Source organism: Chelonoidis abingdonii, chromosome 3 (genome assembly GCF_003597395.2).
Source record: "Chelonoidis abingdonii isolate Lonesome George chromosome 3, CheloAbing_2.0, whole genome shotgun sequence".
NCBI classification, from domain to species: domain Eukaryota; kingdom Metazoa; phylum Chordata; order Testudines; family Testudinidae; genus Chelonoidis; species Chelonoidis abingdonii.
Genome location: NC_133771.1, coordinates 74,178,295 through 74,206,014, shown reverse-complemented (window position 1 = coordinate 74,206,014; position 27,720 = coordinate 74,178,295).

The window sequence follows — 27,720 nt, the reverse complement described above, 5'->3', positions numbered from 1 at the left end:
CAACCTGATAGCAAATCAATGGCCTTGCTTAGCTCTTTCACAGTGGACTGCACATCTAGCTCTGGCATGACCTGTAGAGTTGGTATTTGGTTCAAAGATTTGCTGGTGATGTTTCTTTCTTGCATGTATAACTCTGAATAGTGTTCAACCCAGTGAGACAACTGCTTGCTTTTATCTGTAATGATTTCATCACTGTGCAATTTGAGGGGGGCAACCCTGTTGAATCATACAATTGTATTATTCTTTTAAAGCACTATGTACACATACTGCTGACTATAAATAAATAATAATACATATTTACAAATATTGCACTTTCAGTGGAATAGAGGTTTGGGAGTAATATACAGGCTCAGAAACAACTGCTTGGGAAACTGAACAGTACGTTACTGCAATAAGACTGAAATAGATAGCTATATTAACTTCTCTGCTGTTACTAACTTCTCAAGATGGGGCTCTCCTTTCTGCAGAAATTTCTCTGAATCTTTATCTGCCTTAGCTCCTCAAAGCAGAAGCCTCTTTTTTCTGTCTGATCATGAGGCTGATCTTGTGGTCTCTCTTTAAACAACTATTCTATTCTGTTCTGCATAGGATCTTACACCAACCTCATCACCATAGCAATAGTCCAGTGGTGCATTAAGAGACATGACTAACTTGCACATGCTCACTGCTAACATTCATTCTTGGGCATTTTCAGAGATGCTCAGACTTGTTCAATACTAATAATCTTGCACATGCTCACAGTCATTGTTTACCTCAGTATTATGATTACTTCATTCAACTCTACTACACATACTCTAGTTCTGAGCTACTTCGTGGCCATACCTCATTTTACTCACAGCTCCAGACATGTGACTTTTAGTGTCCAGTGGTAAGTGACCTGCAGCTTTCAGCTGGTGAAGTGACTCCCACTTATTCAAGAAGGAAACCAGAGAAACAAAATGGAGGTTAGGAATACAAAATGGAATTTCTCCAGTATCATCTCCAATGGGAGAATTGTATGCACAGTGTAGTGTTTTGTTTTGGTGGGTTTTTTTATTTGTTTCAGTTTTTTTGCTATGTGAGAAAGCAAGGTTGAAGAAGTGGTCCTTGCACTTGGCATGAAAAGTGGTGAGGTTTATGATTATCCTAGTTCCTGTGAAAGCACACTGTCCAGTCTTGGACTAGCTCTGCACAAACAATGGAGTTTAAGTCCTGTATGAGTCATTCATAACCAAGAAACACTGAATACCTTTAGTTTTAATGATAAAACTTCTTATATCTTAGTATCTGCCACTTCATTTTCATATCCCGTTGTCAGAGAAGGAACTGCCGATGTATCTCTGAATTCTTCATCACCTTGGCATTGTGACTGTGAATTGAATCAAGCAAATCCTCACAAACAAACTATTGCAAGTAAAAGCAAAATAAAAACTCTTGCCTTGGACAACATGGAGCTAATGGAGGGTATAACAGATTAATGTTGTGTTATAAACAAACAACACAAGAGGGTATGGACAAAATTAGAAAGGCCAAGGCACAAAATTAGATTAAACCAGCTAGAGACATAAAGGGCAACAAGAAAACATTCTACAAATACATTAGAAGCAAGAGGAAGACCAAGGACAGGGTAGGCTTGTTACTCAATGACAGGAAAAAAATTTCCTAATTATCAAGGTAGTTAAGCACTGGAATAAATTGTCTAAGGAGGTTATGAAATCTTCATCACTGGAGGTTTTTAAGAGCAGGTTAGACAAACACTTGTCAGGGATTGCCTAGATAATACTTAGTTCTGCCTTGAGTGCAGGGGATTAGATTTGAAGACATCTCGAGGTCCCTTCCAGTACTACGCTTCTACAAATTTTGAAAATCAATCATATTTTAAATTCTGTCAAATGCACTGACATTATTAGATGCAGTGACATCATTATTTGGCATAGGGACTGGTCTGTTAATAACTGTCATGTCTAACTGAATGGTAAAACAGTTCATTTTTTCTCTCAAGACTCCAGAAGATAAACTCAGTTTTGGCCAATTAGACTATCAAATAGGTGCACACAGGATGGTAAGGGAGAAGGAAGGAAAGATGTGAACAATTATTGCCTACATGCAAGGTGGGTCCCAATGGCGATGTCAATTCCTGTGTCAGTAATCCAATGTTTAAATTTTGTTTTAAAAGATTTTTCCCCTTTCAGTTCCTCACATCAGTGTTTAAAAATCTTTCTGTCATTCTATAGGAGAGACCAGACCATGCGCTGTGGACTTCAGCTTCTTAAAAATCCCTTCCAAGCACTCTGTGACAAGCTTTGCTGAGATGGTATCTTACCACTAGCTTGATCTTTCTGTTGTCAAAATTGTATATAGGCTGAAGGGTTCTGTAACACTGGCCTGTATGAAGTGCATCTTAATAATCTCTTGCCTTCATTTTTTGTTAAAATAATGCTTTCATGATAGCTTTTACCTTAAACATCCTTACTGCAGTGATATGGCACCCTAGTAATACATGAGAGAAAGAGATTGCCATTGTCAGGAGCTGACAGATATATAGCAGAAACTTACTATGCAACTTCCTTCTCAATGATTTGAGTTGTGCCATCGCAACTGTCCTGAAACTGTCCTAATTTCTGGCTGGATGCAGCCCAATGGGGCTGTTCTCAATTACCATTATTACTATTGCTGTTATTACCATAGGGTGAAATTCACCCTTATGCAGAGGCCAGCACATGGTCGATGTATCATTTAAGTTGCATTATTAAGCCTTTTCTGGAGTTCTTAAGTGAGAATTAAGCTTTGTGCTAGCTCTCTACAAAGAGGAGAATTTCACCCATAATAAAGATTGGGTGGGTGTTTTATCTCTCTTTTTTTCTTTTGATTATTTTTTTTCAAGTTTTGAAATAATAAAATAATGGACAAAATTTTGCACCCTGTCCAATCCCATTGAAGTTGATGGCATTGCAACTCACGTAAATCAGATTTGCTCCACTGTATATGAAAGAGGAAGTAGCAGGCATAATCACAACCCCTGCAAAACTAGGCAATCAATGAATGATTAAGCAGTTCTGAAACAACAATTGAACTGTAAACATACCATAATAGTAGCCCACAGAGTACTATTAAATCAGTCCCTAAAAATGGATAAAGTAAATTCCAAATATGTTGGTTTGATGGAATCCGAGGAGTTATCATAACAGATCATAGAGTAAAGACAAGTACAAAGAACAAAAGAAGAATTCAGAAAGAGAAACAAAGTATTGCTACTAATCAGAAATAAAATAAATAATTTACAAACAGTAAGTAAGTAGAAAGGGAATGCTCCACCAGATACTTCAGTAAGCAAACACTAACTCAGCCACTTCAATCCAATCTGAATAATCCTTATAGTCTAGCATATTGTAGAAATCACAGCAAATATCTCTGTAATTAGAAAAGGTGTAATGTATTCTGTGTATCATCTTTTCCAAATGAGCAATGTCCTCACCAGATATAAAACAATCTTTCAAGGTTGGCAGCATTGAGTTTGTCCATCATTGTAGAAAGATATATTTTACACAGTTTTGCAGTTACAATCCATCTTTTTCCCAGTGCATATTCACAAACAGTATAACACTGAATTCATGTAGAAAAGTAAATTTGGAAATCTGATGCATCTCCTTTTATTTACTTTGTACTATACTAAACTGTTTTTAATGTCGACAAAATCAAAATACATGCCCTGTGTCATATTTAGTTTCTTTATACTTCCGGCATCTATGACCTCCATTTAATCCACATTGTTTCAGTTTAGAAGGTTGACCAGTTTGGACAGCAAATAATTTTTGTATTGTCCAAGATGCAATTTAGCCTCTCTTAGTGTCTCCTGAAAAAATATAACATATGATCCCATTGTTTTTCTGCAAATGTTACGTGCAATTCTTCTTCTATTTATAGACTTTTGGCTATTCACATTAAGATCTGGAATTGCCTATTCTAACGTATTGGATGACAACTAAAAGTATTTTTTGAAAGAAAAGGAATGAAAGGTGAGGTCTGAAAAGACTTATAAAATCATGCTAAAAAATAAACATGCAGCCAAATTCACAAAAGGTGACAAAGAGGTGTAAAGCATGCACTTTGCGTGCAAATATATTGTTCATATAGCTTGTTGAATGTATGCTGCAGTGCATTTTTAATATCACTCTGATTTATGCCTTAGATGTAATAATTTATATGTTTATTTCCATTTTTTCCATATAAATGATATTCGTGAATTCCAATTTTCTGAGTTAAACAGAGGAGTAGTATCCACAATGACCAGAGGCCGGACATATGTATCTAAGGTTTCAATCTTTACTTTCACAATTGCTTGTCTTTTAAGTACTTGATGTTCTTTTTACACTGTTTTTTTGGACAGTACTAAAAATATTTTTCATGAGAGTAAGGTGAGTTTGCATGGTGCAGATGGATAAAAATGTTTCCCTTTCATTTAACCCCAAGGACTATCTTAGGGATGCCTAAAACCTGGTGTTCACACTACAAGTTCATTGGAATATTATTGTAACCAGTTGGTGACATTCCCATCTGTCCCAATTACAACACACACTTTGAATTGTGTCCAAACTGTTGCCTTTTGCCCCACAACTGTAGGTGAAACACATTTGTGTATCCCTATGTGATGGAGTGTTCACTCTGTGCTTGCCCTGAAAGGGTTAATGCAGACTGAGAAGCAGGCTAATGTATAAAAATATATTTTACGCATTATAATATGAAAAACAGAACATCCATCTGAGGAGGAATGAGCTGGGCTGAGACTATCAAGGCAGGAAATTGGCAGCAGAAGGGGCAGCTGGGAAAGCCTGTAGTCACTCCCTGGGAGAAAGGAGGTGCATTGGAGCTGACAAACCCAGAGAGGAGAGGAAGCCAGAAAGGGAGGACAGAGCTCAGGGAAAGGCAGTAAGGTCTAGAAGGGAACAGGCTTCACTGCTGGTAGATGGTCCCTGATATGGAACCTGGTGTAAGGGATGGGCCTGGATTTCCCTGCCAACCACTGATGTAATGTCCCTACAAGGCAGTGAATGGGAAGATTGCTGAGGACTGCTGAAGGAAGACTTTGATACCCCAGAAGGCGAAAACATGCCTAGTGACCTGGCTGGAGGGCTGAGTCATGAAGAGGCAGCATCAACTCATAGAGCGAGAGAAGGGCTGCAGACACACAGAAAGAGGCAGAGAGATTGCATGCTACTGCTGACAGGGGTGTTGACCTCATGAGCTATTCCCCAAAGTGACCAAGGAGAGGTGGCATCCTGGCAGGGAGTGGAGCACCCCATCACACCATACCCACCAGTTGACTAATCATGTTTATTTGAGTGTTCTCTGGGAAAAACTTACAGCTATTCCATTCTGCATTTGCAAAGAGTAGAGTGCTCAGGAGACGCATGTAGAGTGGCAGTAGTAGCACGTGGGGCAATGCACTCTGGGATATTGTTACATTTTGACAAGACATTTTGCCACTTCTTTTTTCTCTTAGTGTCAGTCCAGATGATTCTTTTTGCCACTCAGCTGTCACTGGAATGAGATGCTGTGATTTTCCCAGTCTTAGAATGAGACCAGAATACAGTGCCTTAAATGCCCAAACTCCTTTTCACTTAGAAGACATAGTGTGAAGGTGCTTGTGAGTTTTCCTCTCCTCAGAGACTGATGACCAGGAGTTCTCTAAAACCAACTGCAATTCTTTCTTCTTAACAAGTTTTATTTAGTCATTTTAGAAATAAAGTAATGTTTATTTAGTAGCATAGAGAAAACAACTTAAAAAAGTGAAAACTCAGGGGGAGGGATAGCTCAGTGGTTTGAGCATTGGCCTGCTAAACCCAGGGTTGCGAGCTCAATCCTTGAGGAGGCCACTTAGGAATCTGGGGCAAAATTAGTACTTGGTCCTGATAGCAAAGGGAGGGGGCTGGACTCAATGACCTTGCAGGGTCCCTTCTAGCTCTATGAGATAGGTATACCTCCTCATATCTGCATTTATGCTGAACTACAAGTTATCCTAGATAGGCTGTGTTCTCTTAAGTTACAGGGAAAGATCTGAACCAACTCATACTTGCTGAAAAAGCAAAGATCTGCCTGTGAACCATCCTGCTCCACTGTCATCCTACCCTGATTCCATGAGATCAGCTGTTCTGCAGTATGCAGGAGGTGCAGGGAGGGGGGAAGGGTGAGGGCAGGGCATGCTCAGGGGACGGGGCAGGAGGAGGTGGTGTGGGAAGAAGTAGGGTTGGGGTGGGGCCTTGGGGAAGGGGTGGAGTGGGGGCAGGGTGTGCAGCAGAGCCAGGGGAGCACCCCCTGGCACATTAGAAAGTTGTCACCTATGACCTCATATTTTTCCATCTCTGGAAGGGGCCTATATCCTTCCTGCTCTGTGAGGGTTGTTTGCCAACACCACACTCCATGCATGTTGCAATACCCATGAAGCACAAATCGTATTTTGGCTATATATCCAAACAACAATTAATGATGGGATGTGCTATTTAGAAATATGGAGAGCTTGAAGGAAGCAGGACTGCCTGGACAGTGGTATTTGCAAGGTATCCATCCAGATTGCAAACAAATTTTCTCCCACAACAGTTACAGAAAGACAGTTGTGCCAGACTAGGCCTTTGGCAGGAATCAAACACTGTTATGTGTCATTTTATTAACCATGTGTCAAGTGGACAGAAACCAACCATGCCATTAACTGGTTACAAAGAAAAGGGGCATTTTGGTTCTGTTTGTACTGCTCATAACACGAAGAGGTATTTGTCTATGGCTAGAGTTCCTAGGTAATATGGCAGTACTATTAATAATTAATAATAGCTGAACCTTAGTGCCCACCTTCTCTGGTCTTTATGATATAGATCCACCTAATAACACAAACTTCTTAGATCAACCAAGAAGATCTTTGCAGAGATCCCCAGAATCAATTCCTGAACATTTTTCTGCGGGAAGGGATGATTTGGGGAATCTGCCTCAAGGGGAAGAACACTCAAATACTCTTATGACTTGTTGGCTAATAAGTCTCCTGAGCTTGCCCAGGAAAGGGAAAGCTGATGAAGGGCTCCTAACTGCTACTTTAGTTAGTTGAAGTTTCTAGAGTGAGAAACTTTATGTATTTTTCAGTGAGTGAGAGATTGTGGCTCAAGGCAAATCAGTATCTGTCTGATCATCACCATAGCCCTGGTTTAGGCTTCAAACAGTGCATCGGTAGCGTGTGAATAGCACCATTGGCCTTGATGTATATCTATAAAGTTTTAACTGTGCATTTAAACTACTAAATTATGAGCTGTAGAGCTTCAAGTAGTGTTATCTTGGCTCCCAGTGCCATCTTGTCTGAGATAATATGAGATTGTGTGTTTTCCAAGCTATTAAATTTATTTATAATTGAAAAACAATTCTGAATAATTTCCAGAATGAAATGCTTCAAGAGTATAAGCAGGCAATAATCGTAGCATGTTCAGTGAATGATAGATTTTAACTGTCACTGAAATAGATTCCTAATTGGATATTAAGTACTTAAGCAAATAATTAAAATGAAAAAAACAATTACAGAAAAAATAAGTTTTATATGCAATCATAGGAGTACTTGTGGCACCTTAGAGACTAACAAATTTATTTCAGCATGAGCTTTCGTGAGCTATAGCTCACTTCTTCGGATGCATAGAATGGAACACACAGACAGGAGATATTTATACATACAGAGAACATGAAAAGCTGGAAGTATGATACAACAGGAAGAGGTCTAATCCAATTGAGATGAGCTTCATCAGCAGGAGAAAAAAACTTTTGAAGTGATATTAAGATGACCCATAGAGGTGTGAAGAGAACTTACATAGGGAAATAGATTAATTAGTGTAAGACTCACCATTCTGAGGGCTGGCTACACTCACACTTTACAGCGCTGCAACTTTCCTGCTCAGGGGTGTCGAAAAACACCCCCGTGAGCACTGCAAGATACAACGCTGTAAAGTGTCAGTGTAATCAGGGCGGCAGCGCTGGGAGCACGGCTCCCAGCGCGCCTGCTACATTCATAAAGGATATGGTTTACGTGCAGTGCTGGAGAGCTCTCTCCCAGCGCTGCTGCTCGACCACACACTCACACTTCAAAGCACTGCATGGCAGCGCTTTGAATTCCAAGTGTAGCCATAGCCCAGTCTCTGTTTAGGCCTGAGTTAATTGTATCTAATTTGCTTATTAATTGAGTTCAGCAGTCTCTTTTTGGAGGTCTGTTTTGAAGTTTTTTTGTTGTAAAATTGTTCACCTTCAAGTCTGTCACTGAGTGGTTAGACGGTTGAACTGTTCTCTCTCTGTTTTTGATGTTGATGATTCCTGATGTCAGATTTGCGTCCATTTATTCTTTTGCATAGAGACTGTCCGATTTGGCCAATGTACATGGCAGAGGGGCATTGCTGGCACGTGATGGCATATATCACGTTGATAGATGTGCAGGTGAACGAGCCCCTGAAGGTGTGGCTGATGTGATTAGGTCCTATGATGGTTTCACTCGAATAGATATGTGGACAGAGTTGGTATCAGGCTTTGTTGTAAGGATAGGGTTTTGTTTTGTTTTTCCTCCTGATGATGATAGCTCGTCTCAGTTGATTAGACTCTTCCTGTTGGTATGCATACTTTCAGCCTTTCATGTTCTCTGTATGTATAAATATCTCCTGTCTGTGTGTTCCATTCTATGGATCCGAAAAAGTGAGCTATAGCTCACGGAAGTTCATGCTGAAATAAATTTGTTAGTCTCTAAGGTGCCACAAGTTCTCCTGTTCTTTTTGCGCATACAGACTAACACGGCTGCTACTCTGAAACCTGTCATATGCAATTATGTGACTCATTTAGGTAACAACATCTGATTTTAAAAATAAATATTTAGATATAAAATTAAAGACGTAAAATATTTCCCCCCAACATAATTTCTATAATGCCTACAATAAAGGAGTCAACCAAAATGGGTAAAGTATCTAAACTAGTTTGTGCATTTAACAAAAATGGTAACAAAACTAAAATAAAACCTCCCTCAAACTTGAAAGTACCAATATGTGACCAATCATCTTGATCACTTTATTTGTATATTGTACCAATTTGCTCCTTGTCTATTCGTCTTGGTGTCTCTCTTTTGGCTTCAGTGGACTTTGGATCAGGTACTTAGGTCATAAGTTCTCTGAGTGAACTGGGGAGAAAGGACCATATACTTCTTACATGTTACTAGCACAGTTTGGGTGCTTTTACAGATAACTAATAATGTCATAGAAAACTCATGGGAGGGGATTCCAAGGGAGAAATTCTCTATGAGGATTCCTGTGAAGAGATCCCCATCCCCACTTACACTATCCCCACTTACACTGTCAGAAAGGTGGTCTTTATTGCCCCTATTCCCGCAAAAAAATCTGCATGTCCCACGCCCAGTCCTAGTGGATCCTTATGCAGTGTTTCTACCCTTCACAATGGCTCTTGCCTTTTGTTGCTTCATCCTTGACAACCCTCTCCCTCTTCCCCATCCCACCACAGTGGGAATTGGAAATGCAAATAAGATCATATTATTTTTTCACCTAATTTTCAAGGGAGAGATCATGTGTGTAATCCTTCTCTGCTCCTATCCTACTCAGTCCTTAAATAGAGGAAGCGAGAATGTGCTTCAGAGGCACCTGAGATTCATACATAGGAAATATATTTCTCCTGGGAGTTACTGCTGACTGGCTAGTCATTGCAGTTGGTTTTCTAATGTGTACAAAAGGGTGGGCAATCTTGTTTAGAGACCCAGATCATTTTAGTTTCTGAACTACTTAGGTGCCACAAAGTCAAATTATTGGGTTACTATGCAAAATATAGCATACAGTAACCTCTAGTGATCTTGGGTTCCAGTATTTCTGATTATAACATTTTAGACAGAGTAAGAAGTAAGATTTCATATCTGAACAATATGTATGTCTGCATGATCACCCTATTGAGTCTTCATTCTGCTGTGACATAGGCATGTGTAGCTGCAGTCCTTAGTTATCTGTTATGGGGAGATTCACTGTCACCTAAAAACATAATGCTAATAATTCACATTATCCATCAAGTTAATTTTTTTATGTGCACAAGGTAATTATCATAAACATTGCTCACCAAAACTTCTGCTGCTAGCAGTCTATTAAACAGATGGTGCAGTGACAAATTAGATAAAATACAGGAATCATGGAAAGCTTGTGCGAATTTTACATGGATGTTTACAGGACACTGATAGTGGGATGATAGTGCCTTCTGTTGCAAAGGGATGTTTATTTTGTGAAAATAGCTTAATGTTTATCTGAGTGCAATCAACTACTCTCAAGACATTAAGAAAGCTCTCTGAGACATACAAGGTTATGTAAGACTGGGGTTTTGTTGGGAGTTAGCTATAGATTGGGAAACCAACTGGAAAAACTTGGAAAAAATATATCTGTACTTCCAAAGGAAGGTATTCACTTACCCAAACTGCGAACTTATGTAGCCAATGGCTTCTTTTTAAATCCTAGTTTGTTCTTGTGTGAGTAGCAGCTGCAGCAAAGAACATTCTTTTTCTTTTATACCTGGCAGGACAACTGTAAGCTTTTCTCCGAGGTGTGGCCCCTGCCACTTACCTTCCTTTTTCCCATTGAATAGAATGTTATGGTCTACACATGGGGCTATAGCTTGATGTCATTTGGAAGCTGAAGTATAGAATGCAGAGGCCCTCTCTGAAGCAGTGCTTCACATTGAAAGCACATTACATTGCTGCTGTGAGATCTGCAGTCTGCCTGTTAATTTTGAGGCATATTGCAAGGTATTGGTTTTCATCAATAAAGTCCTAAATGATAACTGACTCAGTTATCTAAGAGATTGCCTCATCTGAGATACCATCATAGCGGCCATTAGTGGAGGTGTCTGAGATGGAGTTCCAACCCAAGGGAGGAGACTCTTGGAAGACAGTTCACACAAAGAGTTTTCAGCTCAGGAAATAGTTTGCATCCGTAGGTTTCCATTTCATAGATTGGTAGGTGTTTTTTGGTTATGGTGCAAAACCCTTGTTTTATCTTGGATGTTGAGGGATGGGCGGGAGTTCTGGGACCGAAAGAGAGGGGGTTTTTGTTGTGAGATGCTGCCAATTTTGTTTCATTGACAACTTTTATTGTAGTTTATTTGGACAATCCAATTTAAAGTTTACAATTTACACTAGACATTTGTGTTGTCTGGTTTTCATTTTAGATTAGAAAAGGCTTCCAGAACAAAGGGCAAGGACTGTAAATTACAGTGAAATAAATAAATACTTTAGTGTATCTAATATACATAGGTTTAAAGTTAAGATACCATAATTCTGGCTTTTCATATTTTTAGTGTGTCTGTGCATGCATGTGCACATGTGAGTGCTATTAAAAATATTTATTTTATAACTGATCTTATAGCATTTATTTTATACTCTAAATAGAAAGAAACTTAGTATTATGCACAATTATAAATTGGTCTATGGAAGTCCACAAAGCTGTATTGACAAGAACAGCTACCAGTCACTTTCTTCAGCCTTGTGATATTGAGCACATATTGTGGTTGATATTTTTCTACTCTTCATATTCCTCTTCAGTCTTTTCAGTTGATAGTATCAGTTAAGCCTTTTATCTCATTTTTATGTACAAGTATCTGTTGTTCTACATGTATATGTGTATTTTGTTTGTCAGTTGTCCTATTAAAGCTTTAGACAATATTAAGCTTTTCTTCTTCCCATCTGTTTTCCTCACTTTAATATGTTAATTTTGAGTTTACCTTAGATTATTGTAAAGGAGTTTCTCCCTTCCTCTCAAAAGCTCTCAAACTATGAGGTTTGTTGGAGGGTGATGATGCTTTTCCAGCAAATTCCAAAATGTACCACCAGATTTCTAAGTAGGTATATTTTTTCCTTCTTCCCTGTAAAACTCTCTGCTTTGATGAGTTAATTTTTCTAGTTCCAGAATTTCCCACATTTTTTTGAAACCAGACAATAGATTTAGAGAAGTCACTCCTCTTCCACCACCTAATTCTAGCACCAACTAGAAGAGGAGTGATACATTCTTTCTGGCTTTTACTAGATGCAGAATTTCTGAGATAATTTAATAAAAATGCTATGGAGTTATCTGACAGCTGATACCCTTTTGTCTCCCTTATGGAGACTCCACAGCTTTCCAAAATGTTTTAACTTGGTGCATGTCCACCAATCTCTCTAGCATTTGCCCATCTCTGGAACCATACAATTGTTTAATTTAAAGAGGAGTTAGATACAATTGGTAATGAATTTTAAGATAGTTTTTTTTTATTAATTTGTTTATTGAGGCGTGGGGACCATTGCTCCATATGTTCTCCAATTCCTCAGTTCTGGTGCTTATGCCTACATCAACGTTCCACCTTTGCATGAACATAGTTATTTCCTCTAAGTTATAGTTTGACTTTGTACAGAATGGAGAGAAAGCCTTTGTGTGTGTGTGTGTGTGTGTGTGTGATTGTTCTCAGGCTACCTAGGACTACAAGTCACCTTGTTAACCCCTTGTCTCCAGAAAGAGAGACACTTGCTTGTGTTTTGCTGGGTGTGAGCTCCTTGACTCCACCAGTGTGTTAACCACCATCTTTTCTGGGCTATGCCAGATATTACTTTGCCTTGCATGTTCACAATAGGTGCACCCCAGCCCCAGAGCCCTTTGATGCATTCTCTGCTAGTATCTAGCCCAGGGATCAGCAACCTTTGGCACATGACCTGTCAGGGAAATTTGCTGGTGGGCTGGGAATGTTTCTTTACCTGCAACGTCAGTAGGTTTGGCAGATCGCAGCTTCCATTGGCCATGGTTTGTCGTTCCAGGACAGTAGAGGCTGTGGGAAGTGGCGGCCAGCACATCCCTCAGCATGCGCCACTTCCCGCAACCCCCATTGACCTAGAATGGTGAACCACAGCCAGTGGGAGCTGCAATCAGCCAAATCTGCAGTTGCTGCAAGTAAACAAAGCGTCCCAGCCCACCGGCAGCTTTCCCTGATGGGTCACGTGCCAAAGGTTGTTGATCTCTGATCTAGCCCCTTATCTATTGAACACTTGCAGAAATACCAAGTCTGCTATCCCCAAGGAAACAGTGTACAGACCAGACTGAATGGTTTAGCTCCTTGTATAACACTACAGCACTGAGATATAGTTATAGTGAAAACAACCATAAGTTTATTATCAAAGATTTGAGCCAAAAGATAATGAGTGAGGAAAATGGAAACAAATGGATTACATATAAAACCAAATCATAATACAATTTATAGCAGTGGTGGGCAACCTTCTACCCACGGGCTGCACGCAGCCCGTCAGGGTAACCTGCTGACATTAATGATCTGGAGGATGGCACGTACTGCACCATCAGCAGGTTTGCAGGTGACACTAAACTGAGAGGAGCGGTAGATATGCTGGAGGGTAGGGATAGGATACAGAGGGAACTAGATAAATTAGAGGATTGAACCAAAAGAAATCTGATGAGGTTCAGCAAGGACAAGTGCAGAGTTCTGCACTTAGGATGGAAGAATCCCATGCACTGCTACAGACTAGGCACTGAATGGCTAGGAAGCAGTTCTGCAGAAAATGACCTAGGGGTTACAGTGGACGAGAAGCTGGATATGAGTTGACAGTGTGTCTTTGTTGCCAAGAAGGCTAACCGCATTTTGGGCTATATAAGTAGGGGCATTGCCAGCAGATAGAGTGACATGATCATTCCCCTCTATTTGACATTGGTGAGGCCTCATCTGGAGTACTTTGTCCAGTTTTGGGTCCCACACTACAAGAAGGATGTGAAAAAATTGGAAAGAGTCCAGCAGAGGACAACAAAAATGAATAGGGAGCTGGAGCACATGACTTATGAGGAGAGGCTGAGGCAACTGGGATTGTTTAGTCTGCAGAAGAGAAGAATGAAGGGGGATTTGATAGCTGCTTTGAACTACCTGAAAGGCGGTTCCAAGAGGATGATCTAGACTGTTCTCAGTGGTACCAGATGACAGAACAAGGAGTAATGGTCTCAAGTTGCAGTGGGAGAGGTTTAGGTTGGATATTAGGAAAAACTTTTTAACTAAGAGGGTGGTGAAGCACTGGAATAGGTTATCTAGTGAGGTGGTGGAATCTCCTTCCTTAGATGTTTTTAAGGTCAGGCTTGACAGAGCCCTGTCTAGGATGAGTTAGTTGAGGATTGGTCCTGCTTTGAGCAGGGGATTGGACTAGATGACCTCTTGAGGTCCCTTCAAACCCTAATATTCTATGATTCAATGACAGTTTGTTTACCTTGACCGTCCGCAGGCAAGGCCGCCTGCAGCTCCCAGTGGCTCACCGTTCCCGGCCAATGGAGCTGCAGGAAGTGACGCGGGCTGCAGGTCGCCCACTACATCTGCTTTATAGAGATTGAACCCTAACAAGATAACCTTCTGTCTAAAGAATTTTCTCACTCAAAATGTCCTTTGCCTCATTTCAGCCAAGCCTGGTTGAGATCCCATTTTAATTAATTTAAATGCGCTGTCCATTTATTTCCTAGGTGCTGGATAAACGGGTGTCTCTCTGTCCCCTTGCCTTATACTTATATCCCTAAAGTTCATTGTATGTTCTTGAAGACAGTAAAAACAACCACCACCACCACCACCGTGTCTCTTGTTTTTCCTATATCCTGCTTTTTCCCTGTTGATTTCACACCCCTGTTGGCTTCCTATGTAGATGTGCAGCCATTGTTTTGCCTTACAATGTATAATTTACATGTCAGCAGACAGGTAAATAAATAAGTCTTGATTGACAGAACAACTGTTTGTCAACTCAGCCTTGATACGGATTTTAAAACACATTTTCCGTATACTACCATTATTCTATACATAGTATCAGTGCACACATTTCACAGTGATATTAATGACCATCATGATCCTGGCTTTCACTTAAGATCTCACATGGTGAATCAGAATGTATATACTATGTTCAGGATTTTCTTGTAAACCCCCCCCCCCCATCACTTGGCACTGAGTGGTTTATGAGTCACAGTATTTCATGGATGTAGTGAGTAACTTTTAAAATTTCATCTATTTTCTACTTCAGTTTAGCTTTTTTGTAAGGGTAGGTTGAAAATATTTTAATTGTAGCTGTTGATATACTGGATTTTGGTGTCTTTTGTGTGTAATTTTATTATATCAAGTGATCTAAATGTATTGTCTCCGCCGATAACACCGATCAGGTACCAGGGCGGTCCAATGAAAGGGCACTTGAAACCAGAGGGTTACCTGCACGGTTTTATCGGCAGGCCAGTGAATAACGTGATTCCCTGTAGTAGTGGCCAGATTAAAGAGTATGTCCTGCCCAATCGTGCCGTTGACATACACACAGCTATCATTTGCCTGGATGAGTTGCTGTGCAGCGATGGTTGTTATTTGCCCATTACCCTCCCAACAAATGTGATCCTTAATAGTGACAATTTCTCCTGGCTTAAGCTTACGAATACACTGGAGCTGAGGGGGGTCTAACGGCCAGAAAGTCCACTGGTTACCTAATCCTATCCAAATATCAGGTGTTATTTCCGGGGCGCCAATCAAAAACCAGTTAGGCCCATTGGGTGGTCTCACCTCCCATACGTCCTGGTGCATTACCCAATCCCACATACATCCTGGACGAGCCCTCAGATTGTTGTGGAAAATTGATCACATGGCTGATTTTGGATCAGACAGCCTGAGGCTCCTTTATTTTGATACAAGCATATATGCAGGGAGAGACAGCATGACCTCATGGAAGAGGTAAGCTGCTCTGCTTACTACAAATTTTACCATGATTATAAAGGTTACAACTGCAAAACGTAACACACTGGTTAGACATGTTAATTGCCTTATTTGGAATATAATGCTGATCAAAAGTAAGCTGACCGATCGATTTTCCCATATTTGGTTTTTCCTGTTATTGTCTTTGCCAGTCAAGTCTGTGGTTTGACTGTTCTAACAACCCCTTCCTTGCGTTCAGGTTATGCAAAAGCAGCTGTTGCAAGTTGGCATGGATGGAGACCCTCTGTCTTATCACCCAGTTCCCTTTTCCGTATTCATTTCCCCTTCTTTGGGCCTTGTTCTTATCTTTCAGTCCCTGCATGCCCTTTGTACAGACAGACAAGCTAAGGAGAAGCTCTAAGTTTTGCTCTTAGCTAAAAAGTTTTGCTCTTAGCTATAGGCCTGAGGACTACAGGGAAAAAGGCCTCAGACCCAAAATAACAGGAGGGCCGACTTTTCCCTGTTGCAATTGACAAAATTTTGATATACTTATAAATTGTAAAATGTGTAAATAGCCTTACATATATCAAAAATTTGCAGACTTTTATTGGGGTTCAATTCTGTATTATCTGTTATGGGCATTAGAGGTGATGGGTAGGGGCTGGCTTTCTAAATAAATTATCCCAAATTTCTATTGTTGCTTTCATAAAAGGGAAGTTATATTGATTTTGGGCCATAGGATTTCTTTATCCCAGGATCATAAGGTGTTTTATTGCACAACAATGAGCTTGTTCTGTCTCCATCTAGTGCTTACTAGTTTTTGATGTTATCCAGTACATGAAGTTTCTGATCTCACTACCTTGATAATAATGCTTAATATTTGGTAAAGCCAATCCTCCTTTTAGCCATGGCCTTTGTAAAGTAGATTGCTTCACCCTGGGTTTACTTTCTTCCACAAATGATTTGTTTATCATGGATTACCATTGATCTAAGAGATTTCCCTGGACTAAAACTAAGAAAGGATTTTATTTGGGTTAATATATTCATTTTCACTCCCAACATTCTGCTTAACCATGAAATCTTATTTTGACCAATTGTTCAAATCTGTTTTGATTTTCTTAATCAAAGGAGTATAATTTAATATATGTCTTGCCACTTTTTAGAAATATATATCTGATATATCTCATGGAAGTTATTACCCATTTTTACTTGTAGTTATCTTTTATATTGTTTGGTAGCTCAGAGCCCAGACCTACATCTAGGAGCTCTGACTTGCCATGATTTATTTTTAATCCTGACATTTTGCCAAAATTTAAGATTTCCTCTTGCAGTTCTAGTGGTGTGTGTGCTGGATTTGTAACAAATATCAAGACATTGTCTGCACAGAAGGATAATTTGTGTTCCCTGTTTGCTTTTGTAATTCTGTTCATATTGGGATTATTTCTGATGGGCTGGGTATATGGAATCTATTACCATGGCAAAAAGAAGAGTGATAATGGACGTTCTTGGCTTGTGCCTCTAAAATTGGGGGAATTTTTGTGTTATCTGTTTACTCTCACAATAGTGTATGGGTTGGAATATAAAACAGAAATCCAAGTTTGAAATCTAGGGCCTAAACCAAATGTTTCTAGATAATCCATTTATTCTGTCAAAAGCTTTTTCTGCATCTAATGTTAAAAACAGATGTGGCTCATTGGTAGAGTTCTAAAGAAGATATAGTCTAAAACTCTGAATAATATCTGCCTGTTTAATACACATCCTATTAGTCTTTGTAACTATATCTAGGCATTTTTTTCAGTCTATTTTCTAGGACTGAAGCATAAATTTTTGCATCTTGATTTAGTAAAAAGATGGCCTTGTAAGACCCCGAATTGCATGAATCATTACCAGGAGTTTTAGGATAACTACAATTTGTGCTTCTTTCTAAGTATTCAGAATCCTTTTTTCTTTTGATATTTTTCTGATGACATTTGTTATTTGTTGTCTTAGCTGTGATATAAAAACTCTGTAGGTAATCCCTCAGGATCAGGGGATTTACCATTTTTAAGGGACTCAATAACCTCTAGGACGTTAATATCTTCCTGCAGGGCTTCTAGGTCTGGGTGTTCCAGGTTTAGTATGTTAACTTTAACTATGCATTCCGTTGACATCTTAGGGTCAACTGACTGTAGGGAGTGAAACCCCTACAGAAGGTTGCAAAAGCCTTGCATATAACTTTTGGGCCAGTTGCCAACTCATTTGGAGCTTTCCAGACTGGAGGTATAATTTTACTGTACTAGTTAACAGACTAAAAAACTTAAAATAATCTATCATTTCTGGTATCCTTTTCATAATAGTTTGGGGGTGGGGGCGGGGAAGAGTGTACATCTGATTGCCTGTTTAGCTTTTTCTGCTGTAGCAAACCTAACTTGACTCTGGCCTCTATTAATTGTTAATATATTTAATGTGATTGATTTTTCTGATATATTTTTTTTAATTCTTTGACTCATTGAGTAATATTTGCATTTCTTTTTGAATGCAGCATTCTTTGATAATTAAACTGCCCTTAATCACTTCTTTGGTGGTTTTTTTCCTTTAATCTAGTCAGCTTTGTTTTCTTTAAAATATTACTCAATTTCCTTTTTGGTACGGTATCTTGAATTCTTTTGGGGTCACATAAAAGTAGGAATATTTAATCTCCATTTTTTTGTTTAGGTGTGTCTTCCCAGTTTCTAATACGCCAGACTTATTCCTTTTCTGACGAGGAGGTGCAACCTTGCTGTGCTGACACTACTATATTAAGCAAAGATCTAGAGATTAGAATCATATCAATTCTCAGATATAGTCTATGGGATATTGGAAAGAAAGAATAAGCTTTTTCTTTTGGATTAATACACCTCCAGAAGTCATACAAATCATGTTTATTCATTAGAGAGATTCATTCTGTGCTTCATTTTCTAGCTTTTATCTACTGCTATCAGACCTATATAACCTCAGGTCTAGAATACCATTATAATCACTCTGATAATAAAGTATCTCCTCTAAAACCTTCTACTATCTGAGAGAATTTTCTGAAAAAAAGAAATTTGACCTTGATTAGGGATATAAATATTTCCTAACGTTAGCATTCTATCACCAGCTCTATTCTTTATTACTAGACATCTGCTTACATTACCTATATATATAATCTTTAATTAGAAAGGTATATGTATATAAAAGGTATATAGGTATATAAAAAAGGCAATTCCTTTTTTATGTGACGTTCTTGGAGAAATGTAAGGAGCATGGAACCTTTGATGCATTTACTATATTCCTCCATACGATGCATTTCTTGTAGAAAGCATATATCTATGGCCTCAGCTCTAAAATCTATTTTTCTTATTAAATTAGTGTTAAGGCAATTGGTATTTATCGTGTAGAATGTAATTGTATTAGCTATGAGAAAAAGAGAAGCAGATTGTTATTTTTAATTGAAAGTGTTGTGCCATTGGTAGGTCTCTCTGCTCACTAAACCAAAAATACTATTCAGCATTATATAATTTTCATTCTTTAACCTGAAAATTGTTTGGGTCTAAAGATTTTTATTTTAATTTCCCTGACCTAACTTTCCTAGCCCAAATTTCCCCCCTATAACTTTATCTCCCTTCCTCCTTTTACCTTGAGACCAGTTACCAACCAGTCTGTCCTTCCTTCCAATCATTCTACAATCATGTATAATTCGCACACCCAAACCCACATAGCCCTGATTAGGCATGTGTGATCAAGCAGGTCTTAAACAAAGTGTCGCCCTGCAAGTGATCACCAAGGCTGGTGAAAGCCAGAGTGTGTGACCGGAGATCTGAGTTTGCTGGTGCTTCTGCACTACCAAAGACCCAGTGAGATTTCACTATGGGACAATTTTTGATGAGGATGTAGTCAATTTCCTTCTGTTTGAAATCCAGGTCAAGCGATGGTGGTTAAGGTGGTTAAATTAGGAGCCTATAACAGATAAGCCCTCAGTGGTACAAAATGTCAAGCACTGGGTGGCATTGTCATTTGGCGAACCCAAACCAAAGTGATCTATCATGGTTTCATACTCAGTTCAATTGCAGCCAGTCTGAGCATTGAAATCTCCAAGCACTAGCAATGTGTCATGTGGCAGAGCTGACTGGATTTTTCCTGCTAGCTGGTGGAAAAACACATCTTTTTTTCCATAGTGGATTTATCTTCTGTTGGCACGTAGGTCACAATGACAGATAAGAGTCCAGGATGATGAAGCAGACCATAGAATAAGTGTGGAGAGACAGAGTTCCATGTGACTAAAGTTTGTGCTAGAGGTTGTCTAATAACAAATCCCTCACTTTCAGTTCAGTATGGACCACAGGATGGAGGAAGGTTGCTGCTTCCACAGAAACTTGATTACTGTGTGACAGACAGGCCTCTGATGCTGGTGATTATGATCTTGTAAAGGTTAAGTTCTTTGATGACATGTCTTGTACCCGGTGCCATTCAATGTTAACACGTTCCATGTGGGAACATTGAATGCACCCAGAAGGTCTCGTTTGGACTTCCAGGAAGTTGGGGTCATTGGGGCTACACTTTCCCTAAGGGGCACAATTGCCAACTCTCATGTGGTAAATAAGCACCCTGACTTTCACAATAAGCGAAAAATCAAGCTAATCCCATTTCAAAACAAGGCCAAAACAAGCCAGTCCCTAAGAACCCCAATGCTCTGTGTCACTAGATCCCCCTGACGTGCAGTCTGGGACTGTGGTGGGCCTGCTGTGTAGCCCTGACTCTCTCCCTCCCTTGCCCCTGCTTGCCCCCCTTGCTTCTGCTTGCCGTGAGCCAATCAAAACAAGCTACAAACCAAAAACAAGCAACTCATAAGCCAATTAAGCCATAAACAAGCCCAATTTCTGCATTTTTTGTGGGGGTTTGGCATATCTGCTAATGGGGGTTTAGGTCATGCCTATTCCATATGTGCAGAACATGCCCCTCCTCCCAGAGTTGGGATAGCAGGGGCTTTAATCACAGTGCTGTTGTCATAATCTGTTATGGCTGGTTGCCCTTTCATTTCATTCTGCCCAATTTCGATTGTGTAAATGTAGAGAAGTTTTATTATGGGAGACACCATCCCCCTTCCCAAAAAGTCATCCACCAGATGCAAGTGGTTCCTGAGGGCATGGATGACCATTACTAAGACTGAGCGCTTCTTCCACCCTGTGTGGTCCACACATCCACAGTCATGGCTCACCAACCTTCACTCACCACTGAGGAACACTGCCCTCGCTTGTTACTCAAGCAGGGGCCCTTATCAGGTACTACCAACAGGGACCAGTAGAACCCAAAGCTCATGTGGGCAGGGATGACGACATTATGAAGTAGAGCAGCTTACATGCCTACTACCCAGATTTATTAGTGACAGGTAGTAAATCTCCTAAAGTGAATGCCTTGCCAGTCAATATCAATTCCAAGATAAACAAGCAAGCAGCTGGTAGTTCTGAGATGTGAACTCACAGCAAACTATCTGTTCACTTACATATTGCAAAGCGCTCTAATTTCGTTTTCCTTAATGCTTTTTGATGGATGTTCTTGAATAGCAGTAAGACTCAATCTGAACTTGTCATACAATATAAATCCCTGTTCGGCTGCCCCTGGGTGTATATATTGTAATGATGTGTTTTACTACCTCCCAGTAGCTATGTGGCATGTGTGTTAGGTAAAGTTATGGGTTTTGCCTCCTCCACTGGTTGATTTATTATGAATAGTTGTTCTAATATTAATACTAATTATCAAGTATGTAGCACTTTAAAAATGCTTCATAATCCACAGTCCTCCTGTAATTTGTATGTACTTATGGTGGGTTTTTGGGAAACTGAAGGTGAGGTCATACAGGCTAGTAGTCACTTTAAGAAAGGCATGAACTTCTGTATCTAGCATTCTGTCCGCATTCAAAACTTTTATTAAAAAATTAAAGAAATATGGTTTTGCATCATTCATTAGATTGCCCTAGATGCTTATATTGAGATATATATGTACACACTCAGACAGGGGTATTGGAACATTCCTCGAATTTGGTTTAAATTAATTCAGATTAAGAGACTTTCCTTTAGAACGCTTTGAAGTGAAAAAAGGGTCAGGAACCCAACTAAAATGTGTTTGTGTTCATGTCAGGTAACAGCTTTTCAAATTACCTTTCAAAGAACAGAGTAAATTTGAATTTTGATGATGGAAAAAATGTTCTGCTTTAGTATTGGATGAGTAGATTCATGATTTTTTTTTCCTCAGAAGAATATTTTTCTCCCTCTGAGGTGGACAGACAAACTTTGGGAGAGTTCCTAACTCTCACTAAGTCTCCTTGGCACTGTCTGGCCAGCAGAGCAGACTCAAGTGACCAGCTAAGGATTCATAGTGTAAAGGAAATCTTTAAGCAGTGTACGGTGGGCTATAGACCTCAAGGGTTGTATTGGGGGAATATGGGATGTTGGGGTATAGCTGGAATGCTGATATGATCTGGCAGTCCCTAGTGGCTATTGCTGCTGGCAGTGTATTAAGATATGGACTAAGTCAGCCCCTGGTAATGACATACAGCCACCTTTCCCCTCCATTCTGGTCCTGTGCCAAGCACAACCCTTCCAAGGATCGTGCCCTTTATTTCCATACTTTGAAGTTATCACTGTATACTTTTTGTTCTTTAAGTGAAAGAACAACACACTAACTTAATAGTATGTGTTCTGAAGTGATCTAAGTTCATGCACATAGTTTCTAATTACTCATCATAACATTTAAAATAAATTCATTTGCCATGACAAGGATAGCACTATGCTGTGACATTCAGACTGGCCAGAGAAGACAGTCTTAATTTTTTTTACTGTTACATTCCGTTAACAACCTATCCAGTAGCAATCTTTGATACCAATTAGGCAAGTTCCAGTACAGCAGTACTCCAACTGCAGAAGTCTAGTACCAGCTGAAGATGATGATAATACATTATTTTTGTTCTGATAAAGTCATAAGGTATTTTAGAAAATCATGAACACTAAGGGCCTCATTTTCGCCTTTCTATAGAGGTGTAAATATGGTGTATCCTCACTGAAGTCAACGGAACTACCCCATTGTGATACCAATGTATGTGAGAGGAGGATCAAGCCCATTATCCTTTACATTTATATATCACCTTTTACCTGAGGATCTTAAAGCATTTTATAATTAATTCTGACACCACCATGAGGTAGGCAGATAAGCATGAGTATCCTCATTGTACAGAAGGATAAACTGAGATACTGAAAGGTTAAGTGACTTTCTCAAGATTGTGTAGCTAATTAATGACAAAATCATGACTAAAATCCACAAGTTCTGACCCCCAGAATTCTGCTTTACCCCCTGCATCATCATTTTTGCTCACAAATAAAAAAAAAGACAGATATATTCAGATATTAGCACTCTTGTTTTGGGTTCTTTGATTTTGTTTATATATTAACTGTAGGGTTTTTTTCATTTAAAAAAATTTCTTTATTTAAATCAGTAAGCTTGGAGGGCTATAGAGATTCTTGCTAAATAGATTGTCAGTTTTAGCAAATGAAGGCATGAACATGAGTAATCCATCTGGGTTCACTGGAATGTTTCACATGTGTAAAGTTACTTATGTGCATAAGGGTCTGCAGGATCAAGCCTTTAGGGAGTACAATGAAGGGAAGAGTTTACTTTATTCCATTGTATCTTGCCAAGACATGTTTAAGTCTTGTTTTTATTTCTCAGTCTATAAACCAATTTACCCACCAAGTGCATACTGGTAGGAGGCAGTCAGAATGCAGATGCTCACATTCCTTAAATGCCAGGAGGGGAGGGTGCGCTACACCACATAAAAGGGGTGGGATTATGTGGGCTGTGGTCAAGGCCAGGATCGGAAAAGTTTGGAGACTGGAGCTGGGAGGAGCATACTTTGCAGCATTGTTATGTCTGAAGATACTTCTGAGAACGTCATGAGACTGTCTACCTCCTTTCCTTTAGATGTTACATTTCCACACATCTCCTGGTACCACAGTAAAGTTGTACACTTTGTATTCTGTGTTGTAATTGAAATCAATATGTTTGAAAATTTAGAAAAACGTCCCAAAATATTTATAATACATTTAAATTGGTTTGTGATTAATTGTGACTATTTTTTAAACACAGTTAATTTGTTTTGCGTTAATCACGTGAGTTAACTGTGATTAATTGACAGCCCAAATATTTACAGTAGAATCTCAGAGTTATGTACACCTTAGGGATGGATGTTGTTCACAAATCTGAACAAAACATTATGGTTGTTCTTTCAAAAGTTTACAAATGAACGTTGACTTAATACAGCTTTGAAACTTTACTATGCGGAAGAAGAATGCTGCTTTTAACCATCTTAATTTAAATGAAACAAGCACAGGATCAATTTCCTTACCTTGTCAAATATTTTTTTAAACTTTCCCTTTATTTTTTTAGTAGCTTATGTTTAACACAGTACTGTACTGTATTTGCTTTTTATTTTTTTCTCTGTTGCTGCCTGCTTGTGTATTTTTGTTTCCAAATGAGGTTCTATTGTATTCTATTTTCCTTGTTAAATAGTTGAAGCAATTCAATGTAAAATAATAAAATGACACTAAACTGCTGCTTCCCACTGTTACGCTCATTTTCCAATCAGTTGAAAAGCACAGTTCTTAGTGGTATATACTCACTGTTTAGCAGCTGTTAACAAGAGATGTTGTGATTTAAAGATGGTGGAATGTTAGCTTAAGAGAGAGGTTTTCTCAGTGACAGTTACTTAGGAAGAATTTACTGCCAGACATTAATAATGAGTGAATGGTTGAGAGCTTTTAATGCTCAGACAGAGTGGTTCTGATTTACTGTATTTTTTTTTAATTGGAGTTCTTGTAATTCTGTGTAGTGCATATATGCACCTGCAAATTTACCATGTTGTGCTAAGTTAGGTTTAATTCAGCTTGATTTTCATATATGCAGAGCTCAGTAGTAGTGTTTTATCTCTTGGGGGAAAAAAAAGGAATGTATTTTACTTACCTGATCTCTCTCTCTCTTAATTGTATTTACATTTTAAAGACATTAAGACAAAAAAACCAGTAGTAATTAATATGCCAACAATAATAAAAAGGGAGAAATATGAACAATCAGTGATATATAGTAGTGAAGAAGAGAGAAAGCATATGATCAGAAAAATCTACCTTTCATTGCTATATTTATATCATTGTTTAACATGTTTCAAGATAAAGGTGGAGGAGGATGGCCCAACCCTGTAAGTAAAAAGGAGTTAAAGATTAAGAAATGAAACTGCATGCTAAAGATATGGGCATAGCTGAGGGAGCCAGGGGGCATTACCCCCCTTCCCCCAAAATGCAAGCAGGTGCAGAATTTGCCCCCCTCAGTGCAGTCCCATTGGCCTGACTGGAGCTGCCCCTCCAAATATAGAAATCAAACTATGCCTATGACTAAAGACCACACTGCGTGCCTTTGTTTGCTGATATGCAATATACCTACAAAGTACTACTAAAAATGGCCTTTGAATTTTGTTTTGTAAATTGCTTTGCATGTTTTGTTCTGACTTGTTGTTACAGTCGTCAGATATCAGCAATGCATACATCTTTTTCCAAACCCTGCTTAGAAGGATTGCTTTGTTCCCTAGAGCAAGCAGCACATAAGGCGAGGAAATAATAGCCCTTGCAATGGAAAACTGCAGTGGAGCTCTTGTATCCAGCAATATTTCATCTGCCAAATAAAGATTCACATTTATACAGAGGGTGACACACTGTTGACAAATACCTTATGGTCAACACTGTTTTGTATCCATCACTGGACCAAAGAGGCACTTCTGGGAATGGCATGTTAATGGTGTGAAATGTTGATTGGCTCATGCTATAATATCAGGTGCCTTGGGAGAACTTTACTTTTCAGGATGATTTCACAGAGCAGCAATTCAGTGAGTATTTTGAAGGTACTTGTAGGTATTTATGTGACAGCTCATCTTTAACACTATGCTGCAGTGGAAAAAGAAATCTTAGCATCTTAAAGCTGAGTTGTTGAAATGGTAATAGGAAGAACTCAGTGCAGCTAGTTTCATATAAAACTACATCTTTACTACATTGGGAGAGGGGCTGTGGGTGAGGCAAAAGAGAATCAGCTACCACAACTCTAGTACAAGGAGTCTATTATTGTTAACTATATTATTTATACTGTGATTATATCCAGGGACCCCTTTCAGGATCAGAACCCTGTTGCTTTAGGTATTATGCATACATATATGAAGAGACAGTTCCTGCCCTGATGAGCTTTTACAAATAATTACTTTAAATGCTCTGATCTATTTGATAAAAGCTAATCCTTTAATTTCTGAAATGCGAAGTCTGTCAATGTTCATAACTTGTGGGGTAAAAAGGAAAAGGCTGTCTTTTCTATTGTATTTTTATTTCTTTTAAGGATATTTGAAAATATTGTACTAGATGCATAGGTAGCTTAGTACACCAATTTGAGTAACTTTATGCTGCAAATTCAGAGAACTCAGAAGAATGCAACCATCAGGATTTACACTGCCTATTGTTATCAACTAATATGAATTGCAGCTACGAGAAAATGTCTTAGTTCCAGCAAGGTACATCTCACATGTAAATGAATAGATTTCCAAATACTATAATGAATTTAAATATGTATTTATTCTAAACAACCTCTATTGACTATGTGTACATATTGCATAACCAAAACATAGTCATCAGCAACCCTTGGTCTATGAACATGATCCTGCAAACACTGACCCACATGAGTAATGTTAGGCACATGAGTACTTCTACACATGTGCGTAAAGCTGCTCATGTGCATCATCAGTGTTTACAAAATCAAAGTGTTACCATGCAACTTCCATTAACATTGAGAGTTCAACAACTGGACAAGGTCATCTGTAGTTGTAGCAAAAAAAAACAACATTGGCCAAACCGGACAGTCTCTATGCAAAAGAATAAACAGACACAAATCTGACATCGGGAATCATAACATTCAAAAACTAGTGGGAGAACACTTCAACCTCTCTAACCACTCAGTGACAGACTTGAAGGTGGCAATTTTGCAACAAAAAAACTTCAAAAACAGACTCCAAAGAGAGACTGCTGAACTCAAATTAGTATGCAAATTAGATACAATTAACTCAGGCCTAAACAGAGACTGGGAATGGTTGAGTCATTACACTAATTGAATCTATTTCCCTATGTTAAGTTCTCATCACACCTTCTATGGGTCATCTTAATTATCACTTCAAAAGTTTTTTTTCTCCTGCTGCTGATAGCTCATCTCAATTGATTAGACTCTTCCTGTTGGTATGCATACTTCCAGCTTTTCATGTTCTCTGTATGTATAAATATCTCCTGTCTGTGTGTTCCATTCTATGCATCCGAAGAAGTGAGCTGTAGCTCAAGAAAGATCATGCTGAAAGAAATTTGTTAGTCTCTAAGGTGCCACAAGTACTCCTGTTCTATTAACCAAAGTAGCATCAAAAATGTACTAGGCACTGTACAGATTTGGAAAGATATAGCCTTAGCCCAGAACAGCTTACAGTCTAAAACCCCAGTCCTGCAAATGCTTGCTTCCATGCAGAACTTTATATGGGAACAGTCACATTGAAAGCAATGGAAATACTTGGATTAGTAAAATCACTCTTGTTTTTAAGTGTTTGTAGGATCCAGCCTTAGAAAGATAGTAATGCTACAGTGTCTCACTCCTTTTATATGTGCACTTAACTGTAAACTGAGATTTTCAAAAGTGCTCAGAGTTGGCCAGACTCTATTCCCATTGAAGCCAAGGGGAAGGTACGGGACTGGTGGACCTCCCGCAGGCATGCTGCCGAAAGCTGCCTGACTGCCATGCTTGGGGCAACAAAATACATAGAGCCGCCCCATGACAATTATGATTGAAATGAAAAAGTATGGAAGTGTTTTTTAAAGCAATGTGTTATTATTTTAAGTCCCTCCTCACAGGAAAAACCCCATGGGGCCTCATCCCTCTCCACTAAAATTACTAGTTTGTCCTTGGTGTAAAGGG